This window comes from Rattus norvegicus, chromosome 6, assembly GCF_021556685.1.
Source record: "Rattus norvegicus strain SHRSP/BbbUtx chromosome 6, alternate assembly SHRSP_T2T, whole genome shotgun sequence".
Classification (NCBI taxonomy): Eukaryota; Metazoa; Chordata; class Mammalia; order Rodentia; family Muridae; genus Rattus; species Rattus norvegicus.
The window spans coordinates 138,873,353-138,900,000 of NC_141539.1; the positions used below are offsets into that span (position 1 = coordinate 138,873,353).

Below are 26,648 nucleotides of genomic sequence, written 5' to 3' on the forward strand. Positions count from 1 at the left end.
CACTGTGAAAATAGGAGAAACTCATCCTTACTGTGGTACAAGCTCCCTCCCTTCAAGTCCCTTATCCATGGTAAAGTCTTTGAGTATACTGTGTGGCTTAGGGATTCACCTGCAGTGGACATGCTATTGTTTCTGATGTTTTATTCTGAAATGTAGAATGACCCAATATGGAATGACTCAGACCTCTGTAGGTCACTCCTGATAGGCTCCTGGCTGGTCCTATGGCTACATCTTGATCTAGTGAGGGAACTCTTGGTGCCCTAGACACAGTCATCTCTTCTGTATCATTTTGGTGTCTGATAGCACACTTGGATATTTTTCTTTTTTTTTACAACTGTTCTGGCAACATTGATCTTCTGCACCTTAATTCAGTCCCATGTACCCTTTTTGGTTAACATGGCCTCCTGATGTCCAGAAAGGACTTTTCCTCTCTTCCTGCAATTGCTTTAGTGCTATGTTTAGACTCTCAGTATTTCTGTCAACTCTGATTTTGGGGCATGAGTGGGCAACACAGGCTCAGTGAATACAGATAAGTCAGCTTTCAATTCTGATCTCCAACTGTGGGCTGGATGATCACATAGCTGCCTCTTTCTGGTCCATGTTGGAATTGTCTCTGTAGGACTGATGGTCAATATCTCCAGGCCTTTCATGTCTCGGGAGCTGTGGAAAGGCCTTTATTTTTGTGCTGTAGATAGATGGGAAGTTCCTCCACAGATCCATTTGATGCACTAACTTGCCTGCTGATGTATGCAACTACATAGAAGTACAAATCAACCAAGTCTCTGGAAAGCTCATGTTCAGGGTGGACAGATAGAGCCACCATTATGTTTTGCTGGCGGTGTTTGAATATCTCTTGCCTTCGCAAAGCAGAAAGGAGAAGGATGGTCCAGATTAGCCACATCACTGGCATACAAAACAGGCTCTTATCTATTTGGGGAGGGATTCTAAACGTGTGTCCCATTGGCAACATTAACTACTGCTAGTTTTGACTTTCCTGCTCTTGCTTGCTCTGTCTCTGTCTCTGTCTCTGTCTTTCTCTGTGTCTCTCTGTCTGACTGTCTTTGTTTCTGTCTCTCTCTTTCTCTATTTCTTTGTGTGTGTGTATGTGTCTGTGGCCATGTGCATGTGCATGTGCATGTGCATGTGCATGTGTGTGTGTGTGTGTGTGTGTGTGTGTGTGTTATGTGCTCGCATGTATGCACAAATGCGTGTATCATCTCTACTTCTGAATACCTGGTGTTGTAAATCTCCTGGGACCAGTGCAGTCCAAGGGACCCATGACTGGAAGTGAGTGAGTGATAGTCTGAGTCTCTACTCCTGAAACTAGTGGAGGACATTTCCATGGGAATGACCCAGACTGGCTGAAGTTGTTTTAAGGGGCACATGTGTTTTTGGACAATTGCTTTGGCTTGTGCCTCTGTGCCAGGCTGTCCTTGGATGTGTGTGTGTCCACTCAGTCTGACTGCCAGTGTCTGAACAGAAGCTTGTGTAGCATTTCTGAGGGGATTTGTGGTTGACATTGACACCACATTTTTGTTTCTCATGAATATTCATGCCAACTTCCCTTCTAGACCTGACTGTAGGACAGTTCAGGCAGATCCTTGGTTGCTAGAAATGTGGAGCCAATGGCAGTTTGGGGCCTTGGTGTCATGGTGCTCCAGAGGATGTGTGGTGTCTGTTGCTCTTGCAGTATTTGAGGATTTCACAGACTCATACCTGGCATCACCTGCCTATAGCCATGGTGGTAAGGACTGGCTGATCCTGTCTGCATGTAGCTTCTCCCCTCAGGGTCACCTTTGATGGAGAGTCATGAGCCAAATGAAAGGGTAAGAATGGCCCTCCCCAATTTATAAATGAGGAGCTGGCTGCTTGAGAATATATACACATGAACATGCAGATGTGTGCACACAGACACAAACACACACACACACACACACACACACACACGAGTGCATAGGCACACACACATACACACACATACAGTGTCTGGCAGGGAATGTGCCTGGGGGATGAGTCATGGAGGCTGTTTTGGTTGCAGCTTTTCTTACATAGTAACCCCAAATTACACCCACTGTGACAGTAACTAGTTCAAAATCTTCCCAGAGTCTTCTTGCTGATTAGTGGACATGCATGGATAGGCAGATCCCTTGGGTGGAAACATTGATACTATCAGTCTTCATTCATCCACTCTGAATGTGTTGGTTTGAGTGGGCCAGGCTAGTGAATTTTTTCAATGCTTGACAATGTGTGTGTGTGTGTGTGTGTGTGTGTGTGTGTGTGTGTATGTGAGTGTGTGTGTTTCTCTTCATGTACTTGTATGTGCATGGGTGTTTAGAAGTGCATTTGTGCATGAATATGTGTGCATACCTGTGTGTGTGGATGTGTATGTGTGTGTGCTGGCCTGTCCACCTGTGCATGTTTATGTGTATGAGTTTGTAGATACATGTGTAGGTCCGTTTGTGTGTGTCCAGCATGTTCATGCATATAAATATATATGTCTATTTGTGTGTGAGTGCACATATTAATGTGTGTAATCCTAGGTCATGATGCCCTGTTTGGATTGTACCTGTCCTCTTGCACTGGGGAATGAGGAATTGATCACTAAGGACATTTCTGCTCACCTGAATAGCCTAGATCATATTCTAGAATTGTCCTGGATATGTTTCTTTATCATTGAGTGCCATCATGGTACTGAGTATCCCAAATTTTAAGAGAAACTTCTTGGCCTATGGTCCCTACAATTTGGCAGATATTGGTTTGCCCTAGGTCTTATTTGACTCTGTAGTATGTGTGTGGGTCCTTAAACCCTGAGTTTTTCTCTGCTGAGATCTGAAACTTTCTGGTCCCAGATCAGATGGAATTTTGGGTGGGTGCACTTAGAGGCCTGCTGCCTGAAGCCACCATAGGTACTGATATTGATGTCCTGAGAGTATAGCTAGACCAGAGACTGGGACTATCAATCCCAACTCCACTGGGGCTCTCTAGGCTCAAAGCTGAGACTCCTAGCCAAGCGTAGGTCCTACATATACTGCCTAGGTAGCCACTGTAGTTGAAGGATCAGATCTTCCATTGCTTTTGGGATTAATCTAGACCACTGTGCTAGATATCCCACAGTGAGAAAGGTCCATTCAGAATCCTCCTTCTGTGGTCTTCCTGCCATGCTGTGATGCCAATTTGAGAGAAATCCTCTTCAGGGTCATTCTGCTGTTTCTGTACCTGATGTATGTCAACATTTCCCTGTGACTCTAGGAGAGATGGAATATGTGAAAGGTTGATATCAAGTGACAGACCTTGACCAGATTTTTAGTAATGATTCAATGGGCCCTTAGGGCCCTTCATCAAAGATACAGGACTTTCTGTTGTCTCTCCCCTAGTGAGAAAGATACTGTAGCTTCCCAGTGACACAGCCAACACTACATGAGACAGATGTGTCATGCTCACACATACCTTCCCTGAGTCTCTGTGGCAGGGAAGACAAAGACAAAGCAGAGGAGAGGGAGGATTGGGGACTAGGGTTGTGGAGGTAGCTGCTGAGGACAGAGATGCCTGAAGGGAACACAAATAACCTAATTTGTTCCCAACAGTAGTCAGAGGGAGACTTATTTAGGCCTCTCTACTGTCTTTCAGAGTATGCAAAGGCATTGTATGCAAAGGCTGTAGTATGTTTACCCTGGTCTTCTTAATAGATTCATCATTTTCCAATATCTAGGAAATAAAGAAACATAGAATCCCCCCTCCCCACAAAGCAAAAATTCTTTCTAGGTCAGCAGTAAGTCAGGAGCTAGTTTTGTCATTTGGATTCTCCACCAGGACACTGGGAGCTCCTAGGTATCTGATATGATATGAGGGTCAGCTACAGAAAGATGGTCCAGGCTGTCTTTCACAGATCTTGGTGGAACCTACCACAGGGTCCTTGAGGTCTACCAAGTGACCGAGAGAACATATTGAAACTGTGCCCGAGGAATCCTTATCTTGTCAATTTCAGGTAAAGATGGGAAAATCAAAGGTTTCTAGGTGGCTGTGGAAGCCTGTCTGAGCCATGCTTGGAGTTTTTCCCAAGTTTCTCTGAGAGAAAGATCTTTATGGCCCTTCCTATTGAAAGGAGCCATTGGTCTATGTGGAGAGCTGGGCAGTCTTCTCCTGGTGTCCTTGGGCTGTGGTTTATAGGTTATTGGGATTCAACTTTAGGGTGCTTTGCCTTCTGTTTGGTCATTCAGAAAAGCCATTTTTTTTTTCGGGTAGCATCCATTACTGGGCCTTAGTGATGAAAACTCAATTATAGGCCCTTAGGTGCCAGCTCCTCTAGACCGGTGATTTAACCTCAAGACCCAGCTGGGCAAAATGGTTTTTGCTGCTGGATATTCCACTGTGGTAGTTATACCCATAGTATGTACACAGTAGTGTATGCCTTCACAAAAATCTGTGCAAAGTAAGGGCTCAGGTTCTGCAGAAGGAGCATCAGGGTGGGCAGGGTGGGGGATGACGAGCAGCAGTGCAGATGTTCAGGAGCCATCCTGAGTTGAGGTCCAGCTTTTTCCCTCCTAGACTTCTATTTTCTTCAGGAATGTCCTAGGCATGAGGCAGGCACTGGGGTTTCCACGTGACTGACATCCTAACATCCCTAGTTCTCTCAATGCCTGGTTGAGGGATACTCAGGAAGGGGAGATAAGAACAACTGGAAAGATTTGTCTCTGGGTGACTTCCTGATTGACATGCTGCCTTCCTTCCTCTTTTTGTGGGCGGCAATGTGGTGATGCCTTGATAGCCTTTCATGTGGGCAGAGAGGCAGGGCAGAAGCTGCAGTCTCTCGGAAGAAGCTGGGCTTTGTGCTTTGAGGCATGGCTGCCCTCTTGTCTTTGAAAGTCTCACAGATTATATCGCCCTTCTGATAAGACTGGCCGTCTACTTATGTGTCTGCTGCCCTGTCTGACGTTCTCTGTTCCTCGCAGTTCTTGTTCTTCCCACTGCGGATGCATTTGTCATGTCATGATGGCTGTTACCTCACCCTCTTCTCCCTAATCCTTTCCTGTAGGATATTTACTCTGGCCTACTGTCCCTTAACAGATCCACCATGGTGCAATATTTGTGGAATAAAGAAACACACAATGCCCCCCACCCCAACCAAAAATCTTTCTCATGTCAGGAGGTAGTTCTGTCATTTGGATTCTCCACCAGGACAGTGGGAGTTCCTAGGTATCTGATGTCAGGCTCGGCTCCAGGAAGATGCTCCTGGCAGTCTTCCACAGATCTTGGTAGAACCTAACACAGGGTCCTTGTGGTCTAACAAGTGACTGAGGGAAGATATTTAAGCTGTGCCTGAGGTATTGTTGTCTTGTTGGTAGCAGGTAAAGATGGCCAAATCAATGGTTTAAAAGTTGTTATGGAATACTCTCTGAGTTCTGCTTGGAGTGTTTCCCAGGTTTCTCTGAGAGAAAGATCTTTAGAGCCCTTCCTATTGAAAGGAGGCATTGAAGGTTGGACCCCTCCCCCAGTGCAGGGGACTAGGGTGGGGGCCCAGTAAGGGGCATGTATGGGAGGAATATCTGTATGGGGGAGGGGATGGGAGAGGATGGGGGTTTATGAACAGAAATCTGGGAAGGGAAATAACATTTGAAATGTAAGTAAAGCAACATATCTAATAAAAAATGAAAAAAATGAACAAAAAAGGAAAGGAGTCTTTGGTCTACAAGAAATGATCAGTTTTATCTGGTGGTGTTTCTTGACTCTGGGTGGAGGCTATTGGGATCTGATTTTTAGGATTCTTTGATGTCTCTCTTGCCAGTCAGAATTGTTATGGTTAGGGTAGTATCAATTTAAGGTCCTCTATGGTCAAGGCTTAGATGTAGACACTTAGGTGCCAATTCTTCTAGTCTCACTGTTTTGATCTGCTGGGCACAGTGGGTTTTTGTTGCTGAATATTCCACTGTGGTAGCTACCGTAGTTAAAAACACAGTAGTAGATCCCTTCACAAAAAGTCCTGGCAAGCAAGAGCTCTGGTTCTGCAGGAGTAGGGCCCTGTGGAGACACAGGAAGCAGTGCAGAGTCTTAATGGCCCCCCTGAGTTGAGTTCCTGCTTTTTCCCTCCTAGAATTTTATTTTCTTCAGGAATATCCTAGGCATGAGGCAAGCACTGGGGCTGCCACCAGGCTGACATCCTAATATCCCTTATCCTCTCAATGCCTAGATGGGGCTGCTGAGGGAGGGGTGCTAAGAGTTACTGGAAAGATTTGTCTCTGGGTGACTTTCTAATTGACATTCTGCCCTCATTCCTCTTCTTGGGGGGGAGGCAGTATGGTGATGCCTTGAGAGCTTACATGTGGACAGCAAGGAGCAAAGGCAGAAGCTGCAGTCTGTGTCAGGGGAAGCTGGACTTTGCTTTGAGGCATGGCTGCCCTTTTGTCTTTGAAATTCTCACAGACTACGTACATCTTTCCTATATGCCTGGACATTAACTTATGTGATGCTTCTCTGTTCGACATTCTCTGCTCCTTGCAGTTCTTCTTCACAGAGGGGACACATGTGTGATGTCCTGATGGTTGTCACCTCATCCTCTTCTCCCTAGTCCTTCTCTCTTCCGGGTGGGCACACTGGAATTTTCCACAGCCTGTCAGTGGGGGCCAGGTTCCCTCAACATAGGGGCTTGCACTCTCTCTTCTCATCTCTTAATGAGAGTGAATTTTGTTTTTGGGATTTTGAGAGAGAGGGAATTGCTGAACATTTTTCTTTTTGACTTATCCTTCCTATTCTCAGCACTGAAGTCATTAAAAGCTTGTTCTGTGTCATGCTCTTCTCTTCTAATTCTTTCCTCTTCCAGTTTGTCTATTCTTCCTTTGAGGGGCATATGCTTTGTTTCCCATTTTGGGCTGCTGCAGCTTTGCTGTTCTGTGACATTTTTATGCAGAGAATTCTGGGGCATATTTGGGGTTCATCTCTGATATACAGTGCTTTCAGGTTGCCCAGTAGCACTGTCCTGAAATTCCGTTTGAGCGCTGTCTTTGCTCTTCTACCAGCAAATTCTACTTCCTGCCTAGGAGTTCTACGTTCTGGAGAATTTCTGCAGCTCTGCCTTTCAGCTTCTCCTCCCGATTCTTTTCATTTTTTGTCCACATGAATTTTTAAAATTTCCATTACAAAGTGATGAGTTGGGAATGGAAATGCATCATAGTTGTAGAGCATTTATCTGGCATACACATGCACCTGGGCTCCATTTTTAGCACAGCAATAGTCACACTAGGTAGGTACCAGGAGCTGGCACTATATTCGTTACAAATGCAAGTTAGATATGTAAATTTTATGCATTTCCCACACAAGCCCACCTTGGCCCACATTCCTTGGTTGACCTGCAGTACTGTGCAGCATTCATACACAGAGGTGAAGGCTTTGTGTGTTGTAACTCTCCTGTCATTTGCAGGTTGGTAATTTGCTTGTAAGGTGGCTGTACAGGCTGGTTTTGTGTGTCAACTTGACACAAGCTGGAGTCATCACAGAGAACAGAGCATCCTTTAGAAAAATGCCTCCATGATATCTGGTTTCAAGGAATTTTCTTAATAAGTGATTGAGTGTGGAGGGCACCTTGTGGCCGGTACTGTCCCTGGGCTGGTATTCCTAGGTTTTATAAGAAAGCAAGCTGAGCAAGCCAAGTGAAGCAAGTCAGTAAATAGCATTCCTCCATGGCCTCTGCATCAGCTCTTGCTTCCTGACCTGCTTGAATTCTAGTCTTGACTTCCTTTGGTGATGAAGAGCAGTGTGGAAGTGTAAACTGAATAAACCCTTTTATTCCCAACATGCTCATTGGTCATGATGTTTGTGCAGGAATAGAAACTCCGAGTAACACAGTGGTTGAGATCTACTCCTTTGGTGCAATAGAGGAGGTTCTTTGTCCTGTGTTTTTCTATCACAATGTATGAGACATCTCAGCTCAGTGACTATTTTGACCTCTCCTCTTGGCAGATGTTATTTCAGGGTCTTTGTTCTGCTCTGTCCTTATGGTGGGGTGGTTGGTGGGATCAGGGCCAGTGTCACTGTGAAAATAGGAGAAACTCATCCTTACTGTGGTACAAGCTCCCTCCCTTCAAGTCCCTTATCCATGGTAAAGTCTTTGAGTACACTGTGTGGCTTAGGGATTCACCTGCAGTGGACATGCTATTGTTTCTGATGTTTTATTCTGAAATGTAGAATGACCCAATGTGGAATGACTCAGACCTCTGTAGGTCACTCCTGATAGGCTCCTGGCTGGTTCTAGGGCTACATCTTGATCTAGTGAGGGAACTCTTGGTGTCCTAGGCACAGCCATCTCTTCTGTATCATTTTGGTGTCTGATAGCACACTTGGATATTTTTCTTTTTTTTACAACTGTTCTGGCAACATTGATCTTCTGCACCTTAATTCAGTCCCATGTACCCTTTTTAGTTAACATGGCCTCCTGATGTCCAGAAAGGACTTTTCCTCTCTTCCTGCAATTGCTTTAGTGCTATGTTTAGACTCTCAGTATTTCTGTCAACTCTGATTTTGGGGCATGAGTGGGCAACACAGGCTCAGTGAATACAGATACATCAGCTTTCAATTCTGATTTCCAACTGTGGGCTGGATGATCGCACAGCTGCCTCTTTCTGGTCCTGTGTTGGAATTGTCTCTGTGGGACTGATGGTCAATATCTCCAGGCATTTCATGTCTCGGGAGCTGTGGAAAGGCCTTTCTTTTTGTGCTGCAGATAGATGGGAAGTTCCTCCACAGATCCACCTAATGCACTAACTTGCCTGTTGATTTATACAACTGCAAAGAAGTACAGATCAACCAAGTCTCTGGAAAGCTCATGTTCAGGGTGGACAGATAGAGCAACCATTACGTTTTTGCTGGCAGTGTTTGACCACTTTCACAAAACAGAAAGGAGAAGGATGGCCCAGATTAGCCACATCACTGGCTTACAAAATGGGCTTTTACCAATTTGGGGAGGGATTCTAAACCTGTGTCCCTTTGGTAACATTAACTACTGCTAGTTTTGACTTTCCTGCTCTTGCTTCCTCTGTCTCTGTCTCTGTCTCTGTCTCTGTCTCTGTCTCTGTCTCTGTCTGTCTGTCTTTGTTTCTGTCTCTCTCTTTCTCTATCACTGTGTGTGCATGTGTGTGTTGTCCGTGTGCATGTGTGTGTGCATGTGTGTGTGCTCACATGTGTGCGCATATGTGTGTATCATCTCTACTTCTGAATACCTAGTGTTGTAAAGTTGGAGCCAGTGTTGAACAAGGGACCCATGACTGGACATAAGTGAGCAATAGTCTGATTCTCTACTCCTGAAACTATTGCAGGACATTGCCACGGGAATGACCATGACTGGCTGAAGTTGTTTGAAGGGACATACGTGTTTTTGGACAACTGCTTTGGCCTGGGCTTCTGTGCCAGGCACCTATCTGATGTGTGTGTGCCCACTCAGTCTGACTGCTGTTGTCTGAAAAGCTGCTTATGTAGCCTTTCTGAGGGGATTTGTGGTTGACATTGACACCACATTTTTGTTTCTCATGAATATTCATGCCAACTTCCCTTCTAGACCTGACTGGAGGACAGAGCAGTCAGATCGTTGGTTGCTAGAAATGTGGAGCAGAGGGCAGTTTGGGGGCCTTGGTTCATGGTGCTTCACAGGCAGTGTGGTGTCTGTTGCTCTTCCAGTATTTGAGGATGTTGCAGGCTCATCCCTGTAGTCACATGCCTATAGCCATGGTGGTAAGGACTGGATGATCCTGTTTGCATGTAGCTTCTCCCTTCAGGATCAACTTTGGTGGAGAATCCTGAGCCAAATGAAAGGGTAAGGATGGCTCTTCCCAAGTTATGAAGGAGAAGCTGGGTGTTTGGGCATATATACACATCGACATGCACATGTTTGTACACAGACACACACAAACACACACACATGTACACACATATACACACACATACAGTGTCTGGCAGGGAATGGGTCTGTGGGATGAGTCATGAAGGGCAGTTTTCGTTGCAGCTTTTCCTACAGTGGTACCCCGAATTATACCCACTGTGACACTAACTAGTTCAAAATCCTCAAAGAGTCTTCTGGCTGAGTAGTGGACATGCATGGGTAGGCAGGTCCCTTGGGAGGAAACATTGACACTATCAGTATTCATTCCTCCACTCTGAATGGCCTGGTTTGAGTGGGCTAGGCTAGTGAAAAATTTTCAACGTGTGACAAGGTGTGTGTGTGTGTGTGTGTGTGTGTGTGTGTGTGTGTGTGTTTCTATGCATGTACTTGGGTGCATATTTGTATGTGCGTGAGTGTGTAGAAGTGCATTTGTGCATGAATGTGTGTGTATAACTGTGTGTGGAGATGTGTATGTGTGTGTGCTGGCCTGCCCACCTGTGCATGTTTATGTGTATGAGTTTGTAGATACATGTGTAGGCCTGTGTGTGTGTGCCGGCATGTTCATGCATATACATATGTCTATTTGTGTGTGAGTGCACATATTAATGTGTGTAATCCTAGGTCATGATGCCCTGTTTGGATTGTACCTGCCCTCTTGCAATGGGGAATGAGGAATTGATCACTAAGGACATTTCTGCTCACCTGAATAGCCTAGATCATATTCTAGAATTGTCCTGGATATGTTTCTTTATCATTGAGTGCCATCATGGTACCGAGTATCCCAAATCCTAACAGAAACTTTTTGGCCTATGGTCCCTACAATTTGGCAGATATCGGTGTCCCTGGGGTCATATTTGACTCTGTAGTATGTGTATGGGTCCTTAAACCCTGAGTTTTTCTCTACTGAGATCTGAAACTTTCTGATCCCAGAGAAGATGGCATGTTGAGTGGGTGCACTGCAGAGGCCTGCTGCCTGAAGCCACCATAGGTACTGATATTGATGTCCTGAGAGTATAGCTAGACCTGAGCCTGGGACTATTAATCTTAACTCCACTGGGGCTCTCTAGGCTCAAAGCTGAGACTCCCAGTCAAGCTTAGGTCCCACATATCTTGCCTAGCTATCCACTGTAGTTGAAGGATCAGATCTTACAGTGCTTTAGGATTAATCTATAACACTGTGATAGGTATCCCACAGTGAGAAAGGCCCATTCAGAATCCTCCTTCTGTGGTCTCCCTGCCATGCTGTGATGCCAATTTGAGAAAAATCCTCCTCAGGGTCATTCTGCTGTTTCTGTACCTGATGTATGTCAACATTTTCCCTGTGACTCTAGGAGAGATGGAATATGTGAAAGGTTGATATCAAGTGACAGACCTTGCCCAGATTTTTAGTAATGATTCAATGGGCCCTTAGGGCCCTTCATCAAAGATACAGGACTTTCTGTTGTCTCTCCCCTAGTGAGAAAGATACTGTAGCTTCCCAGTGACACAGCCAACACTACATGAGTGAGATGTGTCATGCTCACACATACCTTCCCTGAGTCTCTGTGGCAGGGAAGACAAAGACAAAGCAGAGGAGAGGGAGGATTGGGGACTAGGGTTGTGGAGGTAGCTGCTGAGGACAGAGATCCCTGAGGAGAACGCAAATGACTTAATTTGTTCCCAACGTTAGTCAGAGGGGTACTTTTTTAGGTCTCTCTTTTTTCTTTGAGAGTATGGAAAGGCATTGTCTTTGAATTTCGGGCTGTAGGATGTTTACCCTGGTCTTCTGTCCCTTAATAGATCCATCATGTTCCAATATGTTGGAAATAGAGAAACACAGAATCCCTCCCTCCCCTCAAAGCAAAAATCTTGCTTAGGTCAGTAGTAGATCAGGAGATAGTTCTGTCATATGGATTCTCCTCCAGGATACTGGGAGCTCCTAGGTATCTGATGTGAGGCTTAGCTTCAGCAGGATGATCCTAGCAGTCTTCCACAGATCTTGGTAGAACCTACCACAGGGTCCTTGAGGTCTACCAAGTGACCGAGAGAACATATTTAAGCTGTGCCTGAAGTATTGTTGTCTTGTGGGTTCCAGGTAAAGATGGCCAAATCAAAGGTTTCCAGGTGGCTGTGAAAGACTGTCTGAGCCATACTTGGAGTGATTCCCAAGTTTCTCTAAAAGAAAGATCTTTAGGGCCTTTCCTATTGAAAGGTGGCATTCTTTTATATGGAGAGCTGAGCAGTTTTCTCTTGGTGTGCTTGGGGTGTCATTGAGAGGTTACCGGGATTCAACTTTAGGATGCTTTGACTTCTCTTTGGTCATTCAGCCAAACCGTTTGTTGGGTAGCATCCATTACTGGGCCTTAGTGATGAAAACTCAATTATAGGCCCCTAGGTGCCAGTTTCTCTAGACTGGTGATTTAACCTGAAGAACCTGCTGGGCAAAATGGGTTTTGTTGCTGGATATTCCCCTGTGGTAGTCATACCCATAGTATGAACACAGTAGTGTATGCCTTCACAAAAATCTGTGCAAAGTAAGGCCTCGGGTTCTGCAGAAGGAGCATCAGGGTGGGGGGTGATGAGCAGCAGTGCAGTCTAAGGAGCCAACCTGAGTTGAGGTCCACCTTTTTCCCTTCTAGACTTTTATTTTCTTCAGGAATGTTCTAGGCATGAGGCAGGCCCTGGTGCTACCCCATGGCTGACATCCTAACATCCCTTGTTCTCTCAATGCCTGGATGGGGGCTGCTGAGGAAGGGGCGATAAGAACAACTGGAAAGATTTGTCTCTAGGTGACTTCCTGGTTGACATTCTGCCTTCCTTCCTCTTCTTGCGGGAGGCAGTGTGGTGATGCCTTGAGAGCCTTTCATGTGGGCAGAAAGGAGCAAGGACTGAAGCTGAAGACTCTGTCTGGAGAAGCTGGGCTTTGTGCTTTGAGGCATGATTGCCATTTTCTCTTTGAAAGTCTCATAGATGATGTAGATCTTTCCTGTAAGTCTGGCTGTCTACTTATGTGTCTGCTGCTCTGTCTGACCTTCTCTGCTCCTTGAATTTCTTGTTCTTCCCTTAGGGTACACGTGTGTGTTGTCATGATGGTTATGACCTCACCCTCTTCTCCCTAGTGCTTCTTGTTCCTGGTGGGTACCCTGGCATTTTTCACAGCCTGGCATTGGGGCCTGGCCCTCTCACAGGGCCTTACACTTTCTCTTCTCATCTCCTAAAGAGAGAGTGAATTTTGCTTGTTGTGATTTTGAGAGAGAGGGAATCATGTTGAACATTTTTTTTGAGTTGGTCCTTCATATCCTCAGCATTGAAGCCGTTAAAAGCCTGTTCTGTGTGATACTCTTCTCTTATAATTCTTTCCTCTTCCCAATTTGTCTATGCTTCCTTTGAGGGCCATGTGTTGTGTCCTGTTTTGGGCTGTTGCAGCTTTGCTGTTCTGTGACATTTTTAATCAGAGGAATTTGTGGCTTATTTCGGGTTCATTACTAGCATACAGTGCTTTCAGGTTGCTCTGTAGCACCGGCTGTTTTTTTTTTTTTTATTAGAGATATGAAGTGATTTTACATTTATTTCCTTCACATTAAGCCAATAATTAAATTTCATAGTGTTTTCTGGGGTGGGGCAGAAGGAAGGTGTCATTCAGAGCGACGGAGGCCGTAGCCTGGTTGGCCTCACTTGGAGAGCTGGAGGAGCACGGACTGCCCTGCTGGCAGATAGATGATATTCCAAGAGCAGGAGAGCTGGCAAACAATTCCTCTACAGCTTCCAGCTTTCGCAGCTCGATCAAGCCATCACCGGCAGCGGACAGTGAGTTGGCCATCCGCTCGGCTGCCTTGGAGTCCCCCTCAGCAGAGATGATGGCCGCCTTCTTCTGATGCTCAGCCTTTTCCACTACAAATCTGGTTCTCTCTGCTTCCTGCTGAGCCACCTATTTGGCCTCCACGCCTCTGTGAACTCCTTCCCGAAGGTCAGATGTGTCAGGGACACGTCATCCAGGATGAGCCCAAATGTTGCTGCTCGCTCGCTCTGTGAGGTCATCGCTCACCTGCCTGGAAACCAGCTCTCGCTGGGTACTCAATTCTCCAGCATCGAATCGAGCTACCACCGACTTGAGGATCTCTGTGGTGATAGACGGCAGCACCCGCTCATCATAGTCCTCGCCAATGCTGGTGTAGATACGAGGAAGCTGACTGGCCACCGGCCGGAAGAGGATGCGTAGTGTGATGTTGACATTCTGTAAGTCTTTGCTGCCAGTGATGACCGGCACATTCCGTGGTCGAGAGCGGTAAAGATGATAGGCTTCTGTACCCAAGGGATTAGAAAATGAGTCCCTTCCCTTACCACAATGTCCTGTACACAACAGCTCTGTGTCCGGCATCCACTTATATAAAGCAGAGTTCACCACGCCTCCTGCAACTGCTAACGCTAGGCTGAACTTTCCGATGGACTTAAACACTTTGGTAGCCATGACTCCTTCTGTTGCTTCCACTCACACCTGTTTTCACTCTGACCTCCACATGAATTCCCCCAGCACTGGCTGTTAATTCTGGCTGAACTCGTCTTTGCTCTTCTGTGAGGCAAGTTCTACTTGTTGCTCCGGAGCTCATCATTCTGAAGAATTTCTGCAGACCTACCTGTCAGCCCTTCATCCTGATTCTTATCATTTATGTCTAGATTAACTTCAGATTTCTATTGCAAGATGATGAGTTGGGAATGGAAATACAGCTTAGTGGTAGAGTATTTTCCTGGCATACACATGTACCCGGGCTCAATTTGCAGCACAGCAACAGTCATACAATTTAGGTACCAGGAACAGGGGCTAATATGTCATAAATGCTAGGTAGCTATGTAAATTGTATACATTTTCACACATCCACACCTTGGCTCACACTCCTTAGATGACCTGCTACTGCATTGCACGCCATTTTACACTGAGCTGAAGACATTGCATTTCCCTGTCATTTGCAGGTTGGTAGTTTGCTTGTAAGGTGGTTGTACTGGCTGGTTTTGTGTGTCAACTTGACACAAGCTGAAGTTATCACAGAGAAAGGAGCATCCTCTGAGAAAATTCCTCCATGAGATCCAGTTTTAATGCATTTTCTCAATTGGTGATCAAGTGGAGAGGACCCAGCCCCTAGTGGGTGGTGCTGACCCTGGGCTGGTGGTCTTGGGTTCTATAAGAAAGATAGCTGAGCAAGCCAGGGGAGGAAAGCCAGTTAGTAACATCCCTCCATGGCCTCTGCACCAGCTCCTGCTTCCTGACCTGCCTGAGTTCCAGTCAGGACTTCTTTGATAATGAACAGCAATGTGGAAAGTGTAAGCTGAATAAACCCTCCTAACCCCTCCTATGGGTATTTTTGCTCCCCTTTTAAAGAAGGCATGAAACATTCGCATTTTGGTTATCCTTCTGGAGTTTCATGTGGTCTGTGCATCTAGGGTAATTTGAGCATATGGGTGAATGTCCACTTATCAATGAGTGCATACCATGTGTGTTTTTCTGTGATTGGGTTACCTCACTCAGGATGATATTTTCCAGTTCCATCAACTTGCCTATGAATTTCATAAAGTCATTGTTTTTGATAGCTGAGTAGAACTCCATTGCATAGATGTACCACATTTTTTGTATCCATTCCTCTGGGATCTTTCCAGCTTCTGACTATTATAAATAAGGCTGCTGTGAACATAGTGGAGCATGTGTCTTTGTTGTATGTTGGAGCATCTTTTGGATATATGCCCAGGAGAGGTATAGCTGGGTACTGAGGTAGTGCAATGTCAAATTTTCTGAGGCACCTCCAGACTGATTTCCAGAGAGGTTGTATCAGTCAGCAATCCCAACAACAATGGAGGAGTGTTCTTTCTCCACATCCTCGCCAGCATCTGCTGTCACCTGAGTTTTTTATCTTAGCCATTCTGACTGGTATGAGGTGGAGTCTCAGGGTTGTTTTGATTTGCATTTCCCTTATGACTAAAGATGTTGAACATTTCTTTGGGTGCTTCTCAGCCACTCAATATTCCTCAGCTGTGAGTTTTTGTTTAGCTCTGTATCCCATTTTTAATATGGTTATTTGTCTCTCTGCAGTCTAACTTCGTGAGTTCTTTGTATATTTTGGATATCAGACCTCTACCATTTGTAGGATTGGTAAAGATCTTTTCTCAATCTGTTGGTTGCCATTTTGTCCTAATGACAGTGTCCTTTGCCTTACAGAAGCTTTGCAGTTTTATGAGATCCCATTTGTCGATTCTTGATCTTAGAGCATATGTTATTGGTGTTTTGTTCAGGAAACTTTCTTGAGTGCCCATGTGTTTGAGACTCTTCCCCACTTTTTCTTCTATTAGTTTGAGTGTATCTGGTTTGATGTGGAGGTCCTTGATCCACTTGGACTTAAGCTTTGTACAGGGTGATAAGCATGGATCAATCTGCATTCTTCTACATGTTGACCTCCAGTTGAACCAGCACCATTTGCTGAAAATGCTATCTTTTTTCCATTGGATGTTTTTGGCTCCTTTGTCAAAAATCAAGTGACTATAGGTGTGTGGGTTCATTTCTTGGTCTTCAATTCTATTCCACTGGTCTATTTACCTGTCTATGTACCAAAACCATAAAGTTTTTATGACTATTGCTCTGTAATACTGCTTGAGATCAGAGATAGTGATTCCCCCTGAAGTCCTTTTATTGTTGAGGATAGTTTTAGCTATCCTGGGTTTTTTGTTATTCCAGATGAATTTGCAAGTTGTTCTGTCTAACTCTCTGAAGAATTGGATTGGAATTTTGATGGGGATTGCATTGAATCTGTAGATCGCTTTTGGTAAAATGGCCATTTTTACTATATTAATCCTGCCAGTCCATGAGCATGGGAGATCTTTCTTTCTTCTGAGATCTTCTTCAATTTCTTTCTTCAGAGACTTGAAGTTCTTATCATACAGATCTTTTACTTGCTTGGTTAAAGTCACACCGAGGTATTTTATATTATTTGGGACTATTATGAAGGGTGTTGTTTCCCTAATTTCTTTCTCAGCTTGTTTATCGTTTGTGTAGAGGAATGCTACTGATTTATTTGAGTTAATTTTATACCCAGCCACTTTGCTGAAGGTGTTTATCAGGTTTACTAGTTCTCTGGTGGAACTTTTTGGGTCACTTAAGTATAGTATCATATCATCTGTAAATAGTGATATTTTGACTTCTTCCTTTCCAATATGTATCCCTTTGACCTCCTTTGTTGTCTTATTGCTCTGGCTAGAACTTCAATAACTTATTGAATAAGCAGGAAGAGAGTGAGCAACCTTATCAAATCCCTGATTTTAGTGGGATTGCTTCTAGTTTCTCCATTTAGTTTAATGTTAGCTACTGGTTTGCTGTATATGGCTTTTACTATGTTTAGGCATTGACCTTGAATTCCTGTTCTTTCCAGGACTTTTATTATGAAGGATGTTTAATTTTGTTAAATTCTTTCTCAGTATCTAATGAAATGATCATTTGGTTTTTATCTTTTAGTTTGTTTATATAGTGGATAATGTTGATGGTTTTCCATATATTAAACCATCCCTGGATCCATGTGATGAAGTCTACTTGATCATGATGGATGATCGTTTTGATGTGTTCTTTGATTCTGTTTGCAAGAGTTTTATTAAGTATTTTTGCATCAATATTCATAATTGGTTTGTAGTTCTCTTTCTTTGTAGGGTCTTCGTGTGGTTTAGGTATAAGAGGAATTGTGGCTTCATAGAAGAAATTTGGCAGTGGACTGTATTTGTATGAGGTTTTCTTTGAAGGTCTGATAGAATTCTACAGTAAACCCATCTGGTTGGGAGACTTTTAATGACTGCGTCTATTTTTTTAGGAGTTATGGGGTTGTTTAAATGATTTATCTGTTCCTGATTGAACTTTGGTACCTGGTATTTTTCTAGAAAATTGTCCATTTCCTCCAGATTTTCAAGTTTTGGTGAATATAGGCTTTTATAGTAGGATCTGATTTTTTTTTAATTTCTTCTGATTCTGTAGTTATGTCTCCCTTTTCATTTCTGATTTTGTTAATTTGGACACACTCTCTGTGTCCTCTGGTTAGTCTGGCTAAGGGTTTATGTATCTTGTTGATTTTCTCAAAGAACCAGCTTTTGTGTAGTCCTTTTTGTTTCTGCTTGGTTGATTTCAGCTCTGAGTTTAATTATTTCCTGCCTCTACTCCTCCTGGGTGTATTTGCTTCTTTTTTTTCTAGACCTTTTAGGTGTGCTGTCACCTGCTGACGTATGCTCTCTCCTGTTTCTTTCTGCAGGCACTCAGCACTATGAGTTTTCCTCTTAGCACAACTTTCCTTGTGTCCCACAAGTTTGAGTATGTTGTACCTTCATTTTCATTACATTCTAAGTATTTAATCTCTTTCTCTATTTCTCCCTTGACCAGGTCATCATTTAGTAGAGCTTTGTTCAACTTCCATGTATATGTGGGCATTCTTTCCTTATTGTTATTGAAGGCAAGCCTTAATCTGTGGTGGTCTGATAGGACGCATGGGATTATTTCTATCTTTCTGTATCTGTTGGGGTCTGTTTTGTGATTGATTGTATCGTCACTTTTGGAGACAGTACCACGAGGTGGTGAGAAGAAGTTATATCCTTTTGTTTTAGGATAGAATGTTCTATTAATATCTGTTAAGTCCATTTGGGTCATAACTTCTGTTGTTCTGTCTAGGTCTCTGTTTACTTTCTGTTTCCATGATCTGTCTGTCCCTCTGAAGGTCTAGCTCCCCTACCCGCCCATGGGATTTGGATGCAGGGAGGTGTTTTACAGGTTCAGTACAGATCCGGTTGTAATCTGGACTGCAGGCCTCCTGCAGCTTGAGAGACTGCAGTCTCTTCTGCCATGCAGTCTCAGGATTGCCCGCACTTCTGGGTGTTCAGCTCTCTTTCCTACCGGGTTTATGAGCAGGGAGCTGTGGGCCGGGATCAGCGAGGTTTGGGCGACAGCTAGAAACCAGAAGTACCTGGTACCATAGGAATTCTACCTTTGTGTGTCCTGAGTCCACCAGGCAGGTCACTTGGAACAGAAAAGTTGGTCTTACCTCTGATCACGAGCCTGTAGTCACTCCTCAGGGATGGCTATCAGCTGTACATCAAGGCAGCAACCAGAAGGGCCTTCCCCCTACTGTTCCTAGGTCCCTGTGCGCAGGGCGCCCAGGTGGCACTAGGCATTTTCCTCTTGAGTCAGGAATGTGAACAGAGTTCTCAGGGGTGTCTACCCCTCTGATGGTCTAGCTCCACCCCGCCCCAGGGAATTTGGGTGCAGGGAGCTGTTTGACTGGTTCAATTAAAATCTGGGTGCATTCTGGACCGTGGGGCTCCTGCAGCTTGACTGCTCCTATATTCCTGTGTCTAAAGGCACTATGCAGTTTCCTCTTGGGCCAGGGATATGGGCAAAGTGGGCAGAAGTGGCTGTCTCTCCTGCCCTGCAGTCTCAGGATTGCCCGCACTTCTGGGTGTTCAGGTCTCTCTCCCATGGGGTTTGGAAACAGGAAGCTGTGGACCTGGATCAGCCAGCATTCATCATTTTCAACAATTGCCCTGGATATGTTTCTGTATAATTGACTGACACCATGGTACAGAGTACTCCAAACTCATCGTGGTACAAACTCTTGCAGAAACTTTTTGGCCAGTGATCCTTTTAATTTGGCAGGGCCCAGTGTCCTCTGGGGCCTATGTGACCTTGCAGTGCGTAGGGTTCTTTTCACCCTGAGTCTTTCTTTGCTGAGATCTGAAACATTCTGGTCCCAGAGCAGATGGCATGTTGGGTTGGGGGCACTGCAGAGGCCTGCTGCCTGAAGCCACCATGGGTTGTGATATTGAAGTCCTGAGTGTATAGCTTGACTAGAGACTGGGACTATCCATTCTAACTCCACTGGGGCTCTTTAGTCTCAATGCTGAGACTCAAAGCCAAGCTTAGGGCCCACATATCCTGCCTGGCTAAACAGATAGTTGACAGATCAGATCTTCCAGGGCTTTTGGGACTGAACTATACTACTATGGTAAGTATCCCACAGTGAGAGAGGCCCATACAAAATCCTCCTTCTGTGGTCTTCCTGCCATGCTGTGATGGCAGAGGGAGAAGAAACCTCTTCAGGGGTACTGTGCTGGTCCTGTATCTGATCTATGTCAATATCTTCCCCCACAGTTCTAGCAGAGATGGAGTATGAGAGAAGAGGAGATCATGGGACTAACCCTGGTCCAGCATTGCAGGATGGTTCATAGGTCAGTGCATCAAAGACACAGGATTTTCTTGTGTTTCTCCTCTAGTGCAAAAGTCACTGGAGCTTCCCTGTGACACAGCCACCACTACATGACACAGATATGACCCACAGTTACCTTCCCTGAGGTTCTGTGGCAAGGAAGAGAAAGAGAAATCAGAAGAGATGAAGGACTGAGGAGTAGGGATCCGAAGAGTGTGCTGAGGACAGAGATCCCTGGAGAGAAGGCAAAAGGCCTAACATGTCCCCAACAGGAGTTATAAAGACACTCTGTGAGGGTCTCTATCTGATCTTCCAAAGTAGGCAAAGACAGGGTCTTTGGATTTGGGGCTGAAGAGTGGTCATCACTAACATTCTGTCCTTAAGAGATCCATCATGTTCCAGTAAATGAGGCATAAACAAACAACTTCCTTAAACCAAGAAACCTTTTTCAGGTCAGCAGTAGATTGGGAGATATTTCTGTCCCTTGGATCCTCTACCAAGATACAGGGAGCCCCCTGGTAGCTAAAGTCAGGATCAGCTCCAAGACTTGCTCCTGGTAGCTTTCCACAGATCTTGTTAGAACCTCCCACAGGCTTGCGTCATTTAAAAAGTGTCTGAGAAAATTGGACATTGAACTGCCTGAGGATCCAGCTATACCTCTCTTGGGCATATACCCAAAAGATGCCCCAACATATAAAAAAGACACGTGCTCCACTATGTTCATCGCAGCCTTATTTATAATAGCCAGAAGCTGGAAAGAACCCAGATGCCCTTCAACAGAGGAATGGATACAGAAAATGTGGTACATCTACACAATGGAATATTACACAGCTATCAAAAACAACGAGTTTATGAAATTCGTAGGCAAATGGTTGGAACTGGAAAATATCATCCTGAGTGAGCTAACCCTATCACAGAAAGACATACATGGTATGCACTCATTGATAATTGGATATTAGCCCAAATGTTAGAATTATCCTAGATGCCTAGAACACATGAAACTCAAGACGGATGATCAAAATGTGAATGCTTCACTCCTTCTTTAAAAGGGGAACAAGAATACCCTTGGCAGGGAAGAGAGAGGCAAAGATTAAAACAGAGACTGAAGGAACACCCATTCAGAGCCTGCCCCACATGTGGCCCATACATATACAGCCACCCAATTAGACAAGATGGATGAAGCAAAGAAGTGCAGACCGACAGGAGCCGGATGTAGATCTCTCCTGAGAGACACAGCCAGAATAGAGCAAATACAGAGGCGAATGCCAGCAGCAAACCACTGAACTGAGAATAGGACCCCCGTTGAAGGAATCAGAGAAAGAACTGGAAGAGCTTGAAGGGGCTCGAGACCCCATATGTACAACAATGCCAAGCAACCAGAGCTTCCAGGGACTAAGCCACTACATAAAGACTATACATGGACTGACCCTGGACTCTGACCTCATAGATAGCAATTAATATCCTAGTAAGAGCACCAGTGGAAGGGGAAACCCTGGGTCCTGCTAAGACTGAACCCCCAGTGAACTAGACAGTTGGGGGGAGGGCGGCAATGGGGGGAGGGTTGGGAGGGGAACACCCATAAGGAAGGGGAGGGGGAGGGGGATGTTTGCCCAGAAACCAGGAAAGGGAATAACACTCGAAATGTATATAAGAAATACTCAAGTTAATAAAAAAATAAAAAATAAAAAGTGTCTGAGAGAACATGTTTAGTCTATGACTGAGATATTGCTGTCTTGTGGGTTTCAGGTAGAGATGGCCAAATCAATGGTTTTGAAGTGTCTGAGAAAGGCTCTCTTAGCCCTGCTTGGAGTGTTGCCCAAATTTTTCTGAGAAAAAGATCTTTAGTGCCCTTCCTATTGGAAGGAGGCATTGGTCTATGTGGAGAGTTGAATAGTTTCCTGCTGGTGTTCTTGGGCTGTGGTCGAGAGCTTATTGGGATCTGACTTTAGGGTGATTTGATTTCTATGGGGTCATTCAGACAAGCCATTTGTTCGGTAGCATCCATTCCTGGACCTCAGTGATGAAAACTCAATTATAGACCCTTAGGTGCCAGTTCCTCTACACCAGTGATTCAACCTGAAGTACCTGATGGGCAAAATGGGTTTTTGCTGCTGGATATACCACTGTGGTAGTAGTAATCCGTAATATACATAAACACAGTAGTGTATCCCTTCACAAAAAGCTGTGCTATAAGGTCTTGGGTTCTGCAGTAGAAGCTTCTGTGGGTGGGATTTGGGGTGACAGGCACCAGTGAAGAGGCTCAGGAGCCATCCTGAGTTGAGGTCCACCTTTTTCCCTCCTAGACTTCAGGAATTCTTCAGGAATGTTCTAGGCATGAGTCAGGCACTTGTGCTGCCCCTGGCTGACATCCTAACATCCCTTGTTCTCTTAATGCCTGGATTGGGACTGCTGAGTGAGGGTGATAAGAAAAACTGGAATGATTTGTCTCTGAGTGACTTGCTGATTGACATGCTGCTTTCCTCCCTCTTCTTGGGGGAGGCAGTGTGGTGATGCCTTGAGAGCCTTTCATGTGGGCAGAGAGGATCAAGGGCAGAAGCTGCAGGCTGTGTCAGGAGAAGCCAGGCTTTGTACTTTGGGGCATGGCTACCCTTTTCTCTTTGAAAGTCTCACAGACTGTGTAGATCTTTCCTATAAGTCTGGCTGTCTACTTCCATGTCTGCTGCTCTGTCTGACATTCTCTGCTCTTTGCACTTCTTGTTCTTCCCACACAGGACACATTTGTGATGTCATGATGGTTGTTACCTCACACTCTTCTCCCTACTCCTTGCCTGTTCCTAGTGGGCACTTTGGCATTTTTCACAGCCTGGCATTGGGGCCTGGCACTCTCTTTTTTCCCATCTTTATTAAGTTGGGTATTTCTTATTTACATTTCAAATATTATTCACTTTCCTGGTTTCCAGGCCAACATCCCCCTAGCCCCTCCTCATCCCTTTCTATATGGGTGTTCCCCTCCTAAACCTTCCCCCATTACCACCCTCCCTCCAAGTAACTCATTCACTGGAGGTCCAGCCTTGGCAGGACCAAGGGCTTTCCCTTCCACTGGTGCCCTTATTAGGCTATTCATTGCCACCTATGCTATTGGAGCCCTGGGCCAGTCCATTTATAGTCTTTGGGTAGTGGCTTAGTCCCTGGAAGCTCTGGTTGCTTGGCATTGTTGTTCATATGGGGTCTCGAGCCCCTTCAAGCTTTCCAGTTCTTTCTCTGATTCCTTCAACGGGGGTCCCATTCTAAGTTCAGTGGTTTGCTGCTGGCATTCGCCTCTGTATTTGCTGTATTCTGGCTGTGTCTCTCAGGAGAGATCAATATCTGGTCCTGTCAGCCTGCTCTTCTTTGCTTCATCCATCTTATCTAGGTTGGCGGCTGTATATGTATGGGCCACATGTGGGGCAGGCTCTGAGTGGGCGTTCCTTCAGTCTCTGTTCTAAACTTTACCTCCCTATTCCCTCCCAAGGGTATTCTTGTTCCCCTTTTAAAGAAGGAGTGAAGCATTCACATTTTGATCATCCGTCTTGAGTTTCATTTGTTCTAGGCATCTAGGGTAATTCAAGCATTTGGGCTAATAGCCACTTATCAATGAGTGCATACGATGTGTGTTTTTCTGTGATTGGGTGACTTCACTCAGGATGATATTTTCCAGTTCCATCCATTTGCCTATGAATTTCATAAAGTCATTGTTTTTGATAGCTGAGTAGTATTCCAGTGTGTAGATGTACCACATTTTCTGTATCCATACCTCTGTTGAAGGGCATCTGGGTTCTTTACAGCTTCTGGTTATTATAAATAAGGCTGCTGTGAACATAGTGGAGCATGTGTCCTTGTTGTATGTTGGAGCATCTTTTGGGTATATGCCCAAGAGAGGTATAGCTGGGTCCTCAAGTAGTTCAGTGTCCAATTTTCTGAGGAACCTCTAGACTGATTTCCAGAATGGTTGTACCAGTCAACAATCCCAACAAAAATGGAGGAGTGTTCCTCTTTCTCCATATCCTCACCAGCATCTGCTTTCGCTGGAGTTTTTGATCTTAGCCATTCTGACTGGTGTGAGGTGAAATCTCAGGGTTGTTTTGATTTGCATTTCCCCTATGACTAAAGATGTTGAACATTTCTTTAGGTGCTTCTCAGCCATTCAGCATTCCTCAGCTGTGAATTCTTTGTTTAGATCTGAACCCCATTTTTAATAGGGTTATTTGTCTCCCTGCAGTCTAACTTCGTGTTTTCTTTGTATATTTTGGATATAAGTCCTCGATCAGTTGTAGGATTGGTAAAGATCTTTTCCCAATCTGTTGGTTGCCGTTTTGTCCTAACAACAGTGTCCTTGCCTTACAGAAGCTTTGCAGTTTTATGAGGGACCTGGCACTCTGAACACAGGGCCTTACACTTTCTCTTCTTATCTCCTAAAGAGAGAGTGAATTTTCCTTGTTGGAAATCCTGCTGAACATTTTTCTTTTTGACTTCGTCCTTCCTATCTCAGCATTGAAGCCATTAAAAGCCTGTTCTGTGTGATACTCTTATAATTCTTCTTCCCTATTTGTCTAGGCTTCCTTTGAGGGGGATGTGTTCTGTTTCCTGTTTTGGCCTGTTGCAGCTTTGCTATTCTGTGACATTTTTGCAGAGGGTTCTTGGGCATATTTGGGCTTCATTCCTGTCATACAGTACTTTCAGTTTGCCCCCTAGCACTGTCCTGAAATTCCAGCTGAGCTCTGTCTTTGCTCTACTGTTAGGTAAGTTCTACTTGCTTCTTCGGAGCTCTTCATTCTGGAGAATTTCTGCAGGTCTGCCTGTCAGCCTATCCTCCTTATTCTTTTCATATATGTCTATATTAACCTTTCAATTTTCCATTTCAAGGTGATGAGTTGGGAATGGAAATGTAGCTTAGGTGTAGTGCATTTTCCTACACCCGCACCTGGGCTCAGTTTGTAGCACAGCAACAGTCACATAATTTTGGTACCAGGAACAGGGGCTACCTATGTCATAAATGCAAAGTAGCTCTGTAAATTGTATGCATTTTTCACACATTCTCACCTTGGCCCATACTCCTTGGATGTACTGCAGTATTGCTAGCCATTCATACACAGAACTGAAGGCTTTGCATGTTGTGCTTCTCCTGTCATTTGCAGGTTAGTAGTTTGCTTGTAAGTTGGTTGTACTAGCTTGTTTTGTGTGTCTTCCCACAAAAGCTTGACACAAACTGAAGTTATCTCAGAGAAAGGAGCATCCCCTGAGAAATTACCTCCTTGAGATCCAGTTGTAAGGCATTTTATCAATTAGCAATCAAGTGAGGAGTGCCCCTTGTGGGTGGTACTGTCCCTGGGCTGGTGGTCTTAGGTTCTATAAGAAAGCAAGCTGAGCAAGTCAGGGGAAGCAAGCCAGTAAGTAACATCCCTCCATGGCCTCTGCATCAGCTCCTGCTTCCTGACCTGCTTGAGTTCCAGTCCTGACTTCCTTTGGTGATGAACAGCAGTGTGGAAGTGCAAGCTGAATAAACCCTTTCCTCCCCAACTTGCTTCTTGGTCATGATGTCTGTGCAGGAATAGAAACCCTGACTAAGGCAGTGGGGAAGATCCACAGCTTCACCCTTTTGGTTGGAATACAGGAGGTTCTTGTCCTGTATTTTTATATCACTCTATATGAGACATCTCAGTTCAGTAACTATTTTGACCCCTCCTCTTGGCAGATGTCATTTCAGCTTCCTTGTCCTGCTATGTTTTTGGGGGTGTGGTTGGAGGGTTCAGGGCCTGTGTCACTAAAAATAGCAAAAGCTCATCCTTACTGAGGTACAAGCTCCCTCTCTCCAAGTCCCTCACCCGTGGTGCTGTCTTTGTGTCTTTGGGTACACTGTGTGGCTTAGGGATTCACCTGCAGTAGACATGGTATTGTTTCTGATGTTTTATTCTGAAACTTAGAATGAGCCATATTTGAATGACTAAGATCTCTTTAGGTCACTCTTGGTAGGCTACTGGCTGGTCCTGGGACTACATCTTGATCTAGTGAGGGAAATCTTGGTGCATTAGGTCCACTCATCTCTTCTGTATCACTTTGGTGTCTGATAGAACACTTGGATATTTTTCTTTTTAAGCAACTTGTTTGGGAACCTTGATCTTTTCCACCTTAATTCAGTCCCACGTATCCTCTTTCAGTTAACATGGTCTCCAGAAATCAAGCAAGGACTTTTCCTCTCTCCTGCTAGTTGCTCTGGTTTTGTGCTTAGAGCCATCAGTATTTCCCTCAACTGTGACTTGGGGGCATGGTTGGGTAACACAGGCTCAGTGAATACAGATATATCTGCTTTCAGTTCTGATCTCCAAGTGTGTGTTGGATGATCACACAGCTGCCTCTTTCTGGTGCTGTGTTGGAATTGTCTCTTTGGGATTGATGGTCAATCTCCAGTCATTTCGTGTCTTGGCGTCTCTGGAAAGGCATTTCTTTGGTACTGGAGAGAGGTGGGAAGTCTGTCCTCAGACCCCTCTAATGCATTAAATTGCCTGTTGATGCATATGGCTACACAGAAGTGAAGATCTACCAAACAGAAGACTCTGGGAGGAGCATGTTCAGTGTGGACTTGGAGGGCAACAACA

General features: G+C 44.8%; 1 long non-coding RNA gene, 1 pseudogene and 2 gene segments (V, D, J or C); 1 reads left to right on the forward strand and 3 right to left on the reverse strand.

Moving 5' to 3' along the window:
* Window positions 1–26,648, reverse strand: part of LOC148005510 (Ig gamma-2C chain C region-like) — a 390,070-nt gene that overhangs the window by 101,470 nt on the left and 261,952 nt on the right.
* The window catches only part of LOC148005512 (immunoglobulin heavy constant mu-like), a 179,715-nt gene that overhangs the window by 53,442 nt on the left and 99,625 nt on the right, over window positions 1–26,648 (reverse strand).
* Window positions 1–26,648, forward strand: part of LOC148005513 (LINE-1 retrotransposable element ORF1 protein-like) — a 139,110-nt gene that overhangs the window by 19,561 nt on the left and 92,901 nt on the right. For 2 of the 13 annotated variants that reach the window (XR_015623426.1, XR_015623422.1), the window contains one exon: window positions 20,001–20,652. The exons of 7 other annotated variants lie outside the window; for them this stretch is intronic. This is a non-coding gene — a long non-coding RNA (LINE-1 retrotransposable element ORF1 protein-like). Of the gene's footprint in view, window positions 1–13,530; window positions 14,078–20,000; window positions 20,653–26,648 lie in introns of those variants that run through there. 4 more of the 13 variants (XR_015623427.1, XR_015623421.1, XR_015623423.1 and 1 more) reach the window with 4 other exon arrangements.
* LOC134479264 (prohibitin 1-like) lies at window positions 13,461–14,309 on the reverse strand (annotated as a pseudogene).